At 48.5% G+C, this 12,637-nt stretch overlaps 1 protein-coding gene across 1 annotated transcript in view; it reads right to left on the reverse strand.

Moving 5' to 3' along the window:
• RP1L1 (RP1 like 1) overlaps nt 1-11,109 on the reverse strand; it is a 57,452-nt gene extending 46,343 nt beyond the window's left edge. Inside the window, exon 1 of the mRNA XM_084997808.1 lies at nt 10,949-11,109. The gene's annotated coding sequence lies outside the window, so the exon portion shown is untranslated. The remainder of the gene's footprint in view (nt 1-10,948) is intronic.
• Nucleotides 11,110-12,637: the final 1,528 nt, after the last annotated feature.

The following is a 12,637-nucleotide window of genomic DNA, read 5'->3' on the forward strand; positions in this document are numbered from 1 at the left end:
TGAATCAGAATCTCCGGGGTGGAACCCAGCAATCTTACTAAGACCTCTAGGTAGTTCTGATGCATGTTTGAAAAGTGTTTGCTTTGCACCACAGCTGTATCCCCGGTGACTGGTCCAAAGTTGCCCTGGCTGGTGAGCCAGAGGTCTTGATCAAGAGCCAAATTCTTTTTCTAATACAGAAAACTAAGGCTAAACTAAAAAAGGGGGGCGGGGAGAATGTGGACTCCAAACCATAGCGATAAAAGCTACTGATCTAAGAATGTAAAGTCATGAAGCATACATGGTACTGTTTCAAGAACATGGTCCTTCAACCTTGAAGGGAATGATCTGATCAGCAGACAGAATGCTATTGTATACATCACACCATCAACTAACAGAACTTAGAATCCCAACTATTGGGATGGCCAACAACAGATAGCCATCCATTCTTCAAAAAATAATCCATAACTTGGTGTGGAAAAGAGATGATAAATACTGATCACCTACTGTGCACCAGCCACTTACAAATGTGATGTCATCAAAGCTCAAACCATCCATCCTAGTAGGTATAATCCTACTACATTATCCTTAAAGAACCTGGGGCTCAGAAAGCTTAAATAACTGGCTCCAGATTGACTCAGCTAATGAGTGGTGAAATCACTATGCAAATTAAGGTCTGGTTTTCTTCACACTCTGAGTTCTTTTGGCTGCTTCACTTTATCATCGATTGTGCAGCATCAATAATAAATCTTTCAAAACAGCCCACACCCAACACCAGTGTCTCATCTGCAACCAGTGGCTCAGTCCCCACCTAGGAGGTTGGCTCCGTCCCCACCTCGGATCCTCTTACATCTCTTTGATTCCATGCCCCCCACTCTCCACCTTGTATTTCTGCCTCCCATCCCAGGAATCAGGGACTGCATCATACTCATTTTGTAACCCTCACAGTGCCTAGCACAGGTGTTTTCAATGATGCCTTAAAAAAACGTTTGGACACCATGTTGGGGGAAGGATTAAAAGAGATGACGTCTGTGATCCCCATGCTGGACAAATGAACCCATGGTCTGAGCCGGACTGAAAATTCTTTGTGTTCCTGTGTGGTTGGACTGTATCAGCCCAGTACCTCCTATAAGCCACAGGGTGGTTGCTCAAGAGATATTGCTGACAGATTGATTTACTGACTAATTTATATGACATACTTATCCAATGACATAGGTTTCTTGGAGGGAGTTCAGAGGAAAATAACTAAGATGATTAAAGGACTGGAAAATGTGCTTTACAGGGAAAGGTTATAGGGACTGGGGTTATTTACCTTGGAGCTGAGAAGCTGCTGAGCACTGTGTGTACAGGCCACCTTGCAGGAAGGAGGCAATGGCTGGTCTCCTCTGCCCAGGTCACTTCTTACCTGGGAACCTAGTGGCCAAGGGTACCACGTGGCCAGCCAGAGCGGGTCTGGCCGTCATGGCTGTGGTAGCAATGAGCCCTCCCCAATGTCAGGTCTCCTCACCCAGCGTACAGACATCCCTGCACACACACACGTGCAGACTTAACACACACACCAGCATTTGAGCACCGAGGTGCTAAAAATGGCAGCCAGCTCTTTTTTTCCCTCAAGGTGAGATGAGGAGGGCAGGCCCATCTGAGGTCACCGTAACTGATAAAAGGGATTCGGGATGATGTTGACACATCTAAGAGGGTGAGCAGAGAACTTCTCTAGAGGCGGCCCTAAGCAGGGGCTGTTGGCTGTGTCCCAGGCCCTTATGGCTGAAAGAAGGACAGGTTGGCCTCCTGCATGGTCACCCGGCCAGGAGGCAGTGGCTCTGCACCTTCCACACCGCTATGGAACAGACTTCCTTCTCTGTGGAAGGAGGCTTCATGGGGGTATGGGGGAGGTACAGACCGAGGCACAGGGACAGCTAGAGGCAGTCAGGCTGGACTTGGCCGTCACTGGTCAAGTGCCCTGTGCAGCTCACCCTATCCCTGGCCTTGGTGTCTTTGCTGCAAACTGGAGACAGGAGGATAGCACTTGCCTCGCCCAGGGATGAGCATGGAAAGATCAACGAGAGGAAAGGGGATTTCGCAGATTTGGGTTTGGCTTTGCGGCTTTTCTATAACTGAAGCCCTCGGCGCCTCTCTTCCTCTTCAGTGGAAATGGGCAGTGACGCTAGCCTCGAAGGCAGCCGAGAACATCCAGAGAGGGCTGGACCTCAGCCCATTCTCTCCGCCCTCTCTTGGCCCTTGCTCTTGCTCCTGGGAGAAGGGGCCCCGACATGGGCGGCCGTTCCCAGCCTGCAGGCCTGGAGGGCAGCCCCCACCCTGGGAGCCGAGGAGGAGAGGCCTCTGGCTCCAGCCACTGCATCGCTCCCCCTGCAGGTCCAGGTGGGAGAACCAGACAAGCTACGACACTAACATCCCGTAAACCAACGAGCAGGAACCTGCATCTTAGCAGTGCCCTGTTTAGACCTGACCTTCCACTGCACAATCCAGTGGGCGGGGGAAGGGACCCAGTCTTGCATCACAAGTTGTTCCTCTCGGAGTCTCAGGCTGGCTGTGACTTCCCAGAGCCCAGGTCCTCCGCCCCTCGGTTAGCCCACCGCATGGAGAGCCCCCGACGCACCATCTTCCCGGGGGCACAGAGGCATGGCCGGCTCCCCTGAATCAGCCCCAGGGGAAAACATCCAGCAGAAGGAAGACAGGCCAGTGGGGATGCCGCCCTCTCCCTGCTGGGTTCAGCCTCCTCTGGGCTGCAGTCCACACGGCTGCTCTCCAGAGCCCCAGCCTCACAAAGCCACCAGCCCATCCACACTGAGGCCAGACATCCAGCAGCTCTCCCCAAAACAGGGCTGGATTAGGACCAACCCCAAGAAGATTAGTGGGGGACGCCATCTGCAGAGAGAATAATTAGCTTAGTGGGTTACACAGATTGTTCCTGGCCCTCTGCCCAAGGGTACACTCTCCAAGACGGTTAAACTCAGCCCGAGGGCTTGCAGGGGAGCCCTCCCAGCACCAGGGGAACTGGGGGCTCCCCCACCCCTCCCCTATCCCAGCTGCCTGTGTGGGCCGCAGGCATCCTGCGCTGGCAGGGGGCACCCCACGGAGACACCCGTTCTGAGTGGGGAAGGGAGGGAAAAGGCAGTTGGCTGGTTGCCATAGTCCTGAATAAGGCAGGAAAGGAAACATGATGCCATAGCCTGAGACAGGAATTAGGTGCGTGGAGGCCTGAAAGATCCAGCTGACTCGTAAGCCCATTCTTCCCGACCAATGCTGAGTAACAATTTCCTCTTGGAGGACTGTCCTTACCATTTGAGACTAAACTGATCATTTTGACTTTATGTTGGCCATGCTTTGGGGGAACTATCGAAGGCTGGAATTGTCAAATCTGTTCTCTCCAAGGGCAGAAAATGATTCGTTCTTAGAATATGGTGTTTAGGTAACACAGGGCTGCCTACAGGCAAGGATGGATGAACTGTGTGATCTGAGGCCCGATAATTTCCTCACTAGAAATTAATCAGGTAATGAGCCAACTGTGGGAAGCATCGAGGCTGAGAGTGCTTGGCCATCGAGAGGCAAAAACCTAGCCAGTGTACATTCAGTATCAATAGGACTGACAGATCTGCAAGCAAAAATCACTCAAGGCTTGCTTCTGGCTGACAGATTCAGCAATTCAGTCCAACGACCAGATGTATGTGGATGTAGGCTACAGACTGGAGGTTACTCTGTCCATGTAATTCTCCAGAAAGACGGAATCAATAAAATACATAGAGGCATACAGCAAGAGATGTGTTAGGAAGGATTGGCTCAAGCAGTTATAGAGGTTGAGAAGTCCTGAGATCTGCTGTCCGCAAGCTGGAGTCCCGAGAAAACTGGCGGTGTAGTTCTAGGCCAAGCCCTCAGACCTGAGACCCAGGACAGCCGAAGGGGTAAGTCTTGGTATGAGACTGAAGACCGCAGAATCAGGAGTACCTATGTCCAAGGGCAGGTGATGATGGATGGAGACAACTGACTGGCCATTTCTCTGCCACTCCGTTGGGGCCTCCAGCCTGCGGGGTGATGCCCCCTGCATCGCAGAGGGTGATCTGCCTTCCTCAGTCAACTGATTCAAGTGCTAATCTCTTCCAGAAAGACCCTCACAGACACACCCAGAAATGATGTTTTTACCAGCTATCTGGAAAAAAAAAAAAAAAAAAAAAAAAAAACCCAGTCAGGTTGACACATAAAATGAACCATCACGTTGCATTTTTCCCAAGCAATTTTAATAAGTTAGGACAAACACAGATGTCACTGATTGACCTTCAGATTCTTCATGCAACATGCAGAATATGAGCAGCACAAAGAAATTTCACGTGGTGTATGTGGGCTCACATTGATTGAACACCTGCAAAGCGTACAGTATTCATTGGTATTCAGTAACGGCCGATTCCTCTGAACTTGTGAATGAACGCACAAGGATGATCAAACCATTCACTAGCTGGCCCCTCCACCCCCGAATATGGGAACTCACTGCAAATAAAGGGAAAATATAATCTCTTCGACGTCTGTATTTGTGATAGGAGGGGTGTGAACGTGACCTCTCAGTGGAGCGACCATATATTTTATCAGCCAAATCAAGACATTTTGGGGAATGAAACAGGAAATGATCAATTACTTCAGGTCAACAGGAGTAAATCAGGACTGTTCCAGGCAGTTTGGATCTAGGACTCCCTACCTGAAAAGAACGACCATGTGTAAATACCTATGATTCCATGAGTTGTGTGGTCAAACAGACTTTGCCCTACAGAGAACCAGTTAAAGTACTCAAAGCTGTAAGAAGGCAACTAGGACTCTTGTGCCCGACTCTCAGAAGACTTTGTATCAATCAACAATTTGATGTTTCTAATGTACCTAAGGGGCAAAGAAATCTCAGATAAGCTAAGGTCGTGTTGTACAGACAAGAGATAAGCAAGTCAAAGCTACCTATCAATCCCAGAGTTCAACAACCATTCCAGTGGCCCAAGGAAGGGTATGCCAAGTGAATGCTGGAGAGAGAAACTACAGAAAGAATACCACAACTGAAAAGGTTTCACAAAGGATGATGCCATTCTTGAAATACACAAAAGAGGAAATTCTGATCCAGAGAAAGCGGGTATATTCATGCAGAAATTCACATGTTCTCCTCCAACTTAACAGCCATGAGAGATAAGTTGAAAAAAAGGAAAACCAAAAAGCTATAGATAGGTTTCAAAAAAAAAAAAAAAAGGACAAACATTTCTATTGCCTTAAATTAGAAGAAAAATGTGAAGAAATGAGTAGGGCTAAAACCATAGGCGGACTGGGCTCCCTCGCGCCTCTTAGAAAAAGAAAATCTATAAAAGGTAATGCTATCAACTATAATAAAAAATTTTTATTTTTTTATTTTTTCATTTTTTTGTCTTTTTGCCATTTTTTGGGCTGCTCCCGCGGCATATGGAGGTTCCTAGGCTAGGGGTCCAATTGGAGCCGTAGCCACCGGCCTACACCAGAGCCACAGCAACTTGGGATCCGAGCCGTGTCTGCAACCTACACCACAGCTCACGGCAATGCCAGATCCTTAACCCACTGAGCAAGGCCAGGGATCGAACCCGCAACCTCATGGTTCCTAGTTGGATTCGTTAACCACTGAGCCATGACGGGAACTCCAATAAAAAATTGTTAAAAAGAAATGATTCATATTGGAATAGAATCAGAATAAAAAGGAAATAAAAAGTTAAAAAAGAAATACTGACCTCGTGGGTGTGGATATGACTTTATGACAGTGAATTTCAACTGGCAAAGCAGGACTTTCCCCCAGGGGATGTGTGGCAATGGTTGGAGACATTCTTGCTGTCGCAACTGGAGGGGAAATACCACTGGAATCTAGTGGGTTGGTCTAGGATGTTACCAACATCCTACAATGTATGGAAGAGCGCCCCCACGACAAGGAATTATCCAGCCCAAAACGTCAATAGTGCTGGGCTTGAGAAATCATTGACCCAATAAGTGGAGAGAGGAGGGGCCTCATTACTGGTGAATGGGTCTGGAATATCCACAATGCCATTATAGAATGAGAACTCTACAAATGCCACACTGATTCTGACCAGAGACCAAGAAGCACATGAAAACAACCATAAAACTACTACACAGGGAGAGGTAGCAGTGAGAGAGAGAGAGAGAGAGAGGAAACAAAACAAAAACAAACCTCCTGCTCAAGGTGAACCTGCAAGCCAACATTTACAAGCATATAAAAATACATGCCCAGAAAAAAACACAAAATCAGCGATTGGAACATGAATTCACTCCAGATGAAACTAATTCCGTGAGACAGTCTGTACTTAAAATATAACGCATACTTTATGGAGTTCCCGTTGTGGCGCAGTGGTTGGCAAATCCGACTAGGAACCATGAGGTTGCGGGTTCGGTCCCTGCCCTTGCTCAGTGGGTTAACGATCCGGCGTTGCCGTGAGCTGTGGTGTAGGTTGCAGACGCGGCTCGGATCCCGCGTTGCTGTGGCTCTGGCGTAGGCCGGTGGCTACAGCTCCGATTCAACCCCTAGCCTGGGAACCTCCATATGCCGTGGGAGCGGCCAAGAAATAGCAACAACAACAACAACAACAACAAAAGACAAAAGACAAAAGACAAAAATAAATAAATAAATAAAATATAACGCATACTTTAAATACACACTATCTGGAGCTAATGCAGCAGATGAGATTGCTCTGAAGGAGAGAGGGTTTATAATTTTACAAAGCAGTTATTGCTCTACAGCTTCCTACATATTACCTTATCAAATTCCATAAAGACCCTCGAGGTAGGTATTATTATCATAGCACTTTATGAATAGGGAAAGTGAGTCCTGGAAAAGTTAACTGACTTTGCCAAGGTCATTGGCTGATATGTGCCAGAGCCAGAGTTTGGATCCACGCAGTTTGGCATCAGCCTCCACGCGGCCAACCTCTGGGCTGTGCTTTTTGTAGAGAGGCTGGCATATGCTCAAGGAGGGAATGATCTTACAGGAGCAAGAAGGAGAATGAAGTGTCAGAAAGGGAACCAGGAGGGCAGAGGTAAGAGGCTGGAGAGCCGGGTATTATGAAAACCAAGAAAAGCACATTGCAAGTGTGAAGGCTGTCGAGCCATCGAGGAGAAGAAAGGAGGCAGGACGAGCCACCTGGGCTATGGGCGGTGCAGGGAGCCTTGGCGACCCACCCAAGATCACTGTGGGGGAGATCGTGCTGGGAAATTAGAGGCAGCGGCTACCAACCATTTATATCAGGGAGTTTGCCAGTGAAAGATGGGAGAAGAGGTGGTAACCAGAGGGGACAGCCTGAAGGGAGAAGGGACTGGCCACTGAAGGGAAGAGACTGAGGATGCAGGAGAAGGGGGGCGGGGCAGTGAGACGAGGTGAGGGGAGGGGTCATCGCTCATCACTGGGACCTGGGACTGGCATGTGAATGCTGCCACGGACCATTCCGCCTTGGGAAAGACCTCAGCAGGGTTCTGTATGACCAGAACCAGGGCTGTGGCAGCCTCCTGAAAGCCACTCTTCCTGCGTGCTTGTCCCTGTCATTCCAGCACCCGGCCAAGCCTGGGGCACTCTGGGCCACCCTCCTCCCCGCGTGGACCTTGCACTCGTTCTTCCTCGCACACACAGCAGACGCAGCCTGGCCCTGTGCACTGTGTGCTCTGGGATCAACTCCTCTGCATCATGAAGCGAATCTTCCACTTGCTCGCTGTCACTGAAGCCCCGCTCTCCTAGTGCCCTCCCTTCCTCTGCAGCCCTTGGGGAGACGCCACGTCACCGCCTTGCCTTTCCAGGGAAGGGATCAGTCTTGCCCAGACCACCGCCATGGTGCAAGGTCCCTCATCCCCCAGAGGGCTCACCACCCATCCTTTCTGGCCTCGCATGCTCTCTTTCTCCATCACCTTTAAGCACCTGATGATGGAGAGGCTCTCCTGCGTTCCAGTCCAGTCACCATCCCAGAGATTGCAGAGACTGCAACACCTGTATAGCACCCGGCCCATAACCTGGCCTTGAATTCCCTTGACACAACTCCCTGCGTCTGCACCCCATCTCACCACCCCACTGCCCTGCCCACTCACCAGGCCTCAGCCCTTCCTGCCAGCCTTGGCTCTGGAACCCTCTGTTCTATGAGATGCATCTCAAGTCATGGCCATCCGTCTCTGGCTCTTCCTCTCTCCCTCCCACCTGCCCTGCTCCCTCCGCTCAGCAGACCTTAGACACCCTCCGAATCCCTTCACCACTTCCCAGCCTGAGATCACTCTGCCCCCAGCCTGGCACCCACAGGACACTGCTTCATATGCTCTCTAGCGCTTCAGCCCAGCCACATTCTTCCTCTTTTTTTTTTCCACCTCCAGGGCTGGAAGCTTCTGGAGGATTTCACTCATACCTGTGCATGAATTCAAACCCAAATCGCTGTTTCAACTAAGCTCTGAGCAAACACTAGAAGCTGGCTCTTTGTTCACCGGATTAATATTATTCCTCTGCTACTTACCCCACCCCTAGCCTCTGACCTCCCCGCCACACTCTTCTCTCCAAAAAAAGCCCTCAGGGAAACCTTAGACCCTGGCTGAGCGTGTTCAGCCCGTGTGGTAAAGGCTTGGACTCAATGACGTTTCTGCAGTTTGGGTTTGAGGGTTGCAGTGTCTTGTATCCATCACTCTCCCAACCCCTACACCTGCTCTTCCAAACCTCTACTTATTCCACTGGCTGAACCCCATCCCTGCCCCTCGACCTTGGTGATGACCTCATCTGTGCCCCTCTACTGTACTCTGAGAGCCATTCTGGGGTCACTCCCTTCTCAGGGAAGCAGTTAAACAGACTCACAGCCCATCCTGTATGGAGGAGCTCAGCCCCTCGCTCCACCTCTCTGAAGGACTTGGGGGCGAGATTCTTTCATCTCCCTGCACCCACATCTCATTCACTGTTGCTGAATCCCCAGCCTAGCTGCCGAGTGAGTGGCTTTTGAGTTGCTGCCTGGCTCATCCCCACACTGATCCTGATTCTTCCACAACCAGATGGTTGTCACTTTGGGGTAGGGAAAGACAGGTTCCATGCAGCCCAGCAAAGGAAGACATTCTAAAGTGGCTCTAACATGCGTGAAGGCACAAGACCCCAGGAAGAAGCATGTCCCAAGGACTAGAAAGTCCAGAAGTGCAGATAAAGCAAAGGCGGGTGAGGGCGGGTTGGTGCCAGGAACGGTGTCGGTGAGGAAGGAAGGGGTGACTCAGAGCAGGCTCTGCAGCCTGCCTCTGCATCTCAGACTTTTAGCAGCATGGCTACTCTTATGCTCCATTAACATTTTTTTGAGTCAATGAATGAATGAAGGCTTAGAATCAAGCTGTGGTTTGCTGTATCTTAAAAATGACTTTCTCAACTGTGCACCTGCCCCCTCCCTCCCTGGGTCGCTCCACAGGGAAGGGTTCGCATCTGTCTAATGGCTGCATGCTCATAAAGCCTAAATCTGCCTTCCAAGAAGTATCCACAGGAGTTCCTGTTGTAGCTCAGTGGTTATAAACCCAACTATTATCCATGAAGATGCAGGTTCGATCCCTGGCCTCACTCAGTGGGTTAAGGATCTGGCAGTGAGCATCAGTGTAGGTTGCAGACACAGCTCCGATCCCGAGTTGCTATGACTCTGGTGTAGGCCAGCAGCTGCAGCTCTGATTTAACCTTTCCTGGGAACTTCCATATGCTGCTGGTGCGCCCCCCCCCCCCAAAAAAAGGCAGAAAAAAGAAGTAGAAACTTCTTAGTTCGTTGGGATTAATTTGTCCTAAGTGGGGCTTCTTTTATGTTAGTGAGAAGATTTCCCGTCCTCCCAGCCCTGGAAAAGTCTCCCAAGATGACTGCCTGACTGTCCCTTTCTCAGGGCCCTGCCAGGAAGTAGGACGTGCTGCTCACACTGGTGACCAGGGGACATATCCTGCGACCTAAACGCCCCCACTTCCTGGTTCTGGCAAATCGCTTTACTTCTGTGAAAAAGAACCTCTCATTGCCTGGTCCATCTTGTGACCTGACTTGACCCAACTAGAATCTCAGAAATCAGTCTCCACAGCACTGAGAGATTGAGATCTAACTCTAAACCCAAATATTAGTGTCTTAAACAAGATGTGGGTGGTTTTTCCTCTCACATCACAAAAAGTTCTGAGGCCAGTGGTCAGTGGCTGGTGCAGCAGACCTTGGCTAGCCTCAGGGGCCCCGAGATTGAATTCCCATTCATGCGCTTGCAACATGACTGCTGGTGCTCCAGCATTCATCTCTGCATTCCCCACTGGAAGAAAAAAGGGACAGAGGGCAAATGGGCTTTTCAAAGCTTGGAAAACCTATTTAGGAGCTATGTCACATGGCCACTCCAATCTGCAAAGGAGCCAGGGAAATATTTTTCAGCTGTGTAAATTACTGCCTCTGGGAAAATTGGGGTCCTATTGGGAAGACTAGAGGAGAATAAATACCAGACAGACCACAAAAAGTATTTGCCAGGATCCGCCCTCTTGAGCTTCGCTTTAATTATAAATACCCTTCTTCACATCCAAATTCATGTCCCCTAGAAAGGTTGCTGTTCTTTCTCTCATGTGTAGATATGGTCCCTGGGGTCCAAAGTTCTAAGAACTAAAAGTCAAAACATTTACCCCAGCATACCCCACATGAAGGTAACTGTCATAAAGCTCCCATCAAGAAAAGAGAATAATGGGAAACCCACAGCAGTCATTGGTCCACAGCGATTATGGAATACTCTGGGACAGAAGCAATGAGGGCTCTTGGCCTTGGCCATGATCTTTGTTCCCTGGTTAAGCAGCCTGGCCAGTTGCTTCACCCTCTGGGAAAATCTTCCTTAAACATTTTCCCCATTGTTTTCCCCTCTGGAAGGCTCTTCTTCATCCAGTATTCCCCCAGCTCTGCATCAGAACAGAGTTTGGAAGGATAGCTTTGCTTAGAAATTCACAGCCCTTAAAGCTTACCTCCTCTTTGTTTGGGTTTGGAGGCCCAGGAATAGCTTTAGGGATGTTGCAGCTCAGGCTGGATTTTCAGTGATGAATCGTTTTCTCAAAGTTTAATTGACTTTGGTTCTAACTGCTTCCAGTTGATTCCATGTGCAAGTAACCAGGTGGAACCAAAGATCCTATGGAGACATAATGACGCTGATGAGGAGAATCAACATTATGGAGTATGGAGCTTTCTCAAAAGATTAAAACTAGAATTACTGAACAATCCAGCAATCCCACTGCCGGGTCTGCCTCCAGAGGAAATGAAAACAGGCTATCTGTGGCCCCCTGCTCATGGCAGTATCATTCACAACAGCCAAGATACAGAAACAAAGTATCCATCAATGGTATCTACATACAATGGAATAGCATTCAGCCAGGAGGAAGAAGAAAATCCTACCTTTGGGGACAACATACAGGGTTAGACCTTGAGAGCATTGTGCTAAGTGAGATAGGGACAGACAGGGGTACACAAATTCTGCATGGTATTTACTTATATGTGGAATCTAAAAAGAAAGTCAAACTCAGAAACTGAGAGCAGAAAAGTGGTTGCCAGGAATTCCCTGGTGGCACAGTGGGTTAAGGACTCGGCATCATCATTGCTGTGGCTTGAGTCGCTGCTGTGGCGTGGGTTTGAGCCCTGGCCCAGGAACTTCTGTATCCTGCAGGTGCGGCTCAAAAAAAAAAAAAAAAAAAAAAAGAAAAAGAAAAAGAAAAAGAAAAAAGAAAGAAAGAAAGAAAAGTAGTTGCCAGAGCTGGGGAATAGGGGAAAGAGGGAGAGGTTGGTAAAGGACACCACTTCCAGCTAAAGATGAATATGATCTGAGAAGCTAATGCCGACTATAAAATAAAAAATTTTAAAAATAAAACCAACGTAGTTGATGATGAAGGGTAAATAAAAAATAATGTTCAAATCTGTCCTGAATCATTCAAGGATAGTCCAAATCTCGTGGCTATCGTGTATATCGTAGCCTGAAGCAAGCAGTTAAATCAGCTCTACTTGATTTTTTAACTGGCATCTGTGAAGCCCAAATGTCCTGGACGTGGCGAGAAAACTCTTGAATTTCACAGGAGCAGTTAGTTTGGCTGATTGTTAAGAACAGGATCCAATACTAGTTTTGTGATCTTGTGCAAGATATTTACATTGATCTCATGGAATTGTTTCGAGGATTAAAGGAGATAATGTATTAAAAGCTCCTGGAATATAACTTCCCATTATTTACTAACCAGAAACACTATTTAATATTGTTTGGTAATCTCATGAGGTTTTGGTTTGGTTTGGTTTGGTTTGGTTTGGTTTGGTTTCTGTGGCTAAAACAGGCCTTTAGGGTATGTGAGCGGAGACGCCCATATTCATTCCACAAACCAAGGGAAAGACACATCAATGGCCATGAAGTTCAAGACTGCCAGACTATATGGCTTTTGTATGGACCTCAAGGGAGATTTGATAATGTCCATTTTAGTCAAAGAACACTGGGTGTGGCCGAAATGGGTCAAGTGCAAAGGTAGGCTCCATCCATAGCCTGTTTTTATCCTGTCAATCACTTCGTGATGCTTCCAATTATCCAGTGAGCAAAAATTTAGTGACTGCTGGCCACCATCCAGGCTGTGAACCAGGTCCTGGGACCCCAGGGGTGAAGAAGACATTGCCCACACCTTCATGGG

Source organism: Sus scrofa, chromosome 14 (assembly GCF_054392235.1).
Source record: "Sus scrofa isolate SSC_HxYL_T2T_F1_AM1 chromosome 14, Sscrofa_HxYL_maternal_Yorkshire_Landrace_v2.0, whole genome shotgun sequence".
Lineage (NCBI taxonomy): Eukaryota > Metazoa > Chordata > Mammalia > Artiodactyla > Suidae > Sus > Sus scrofa.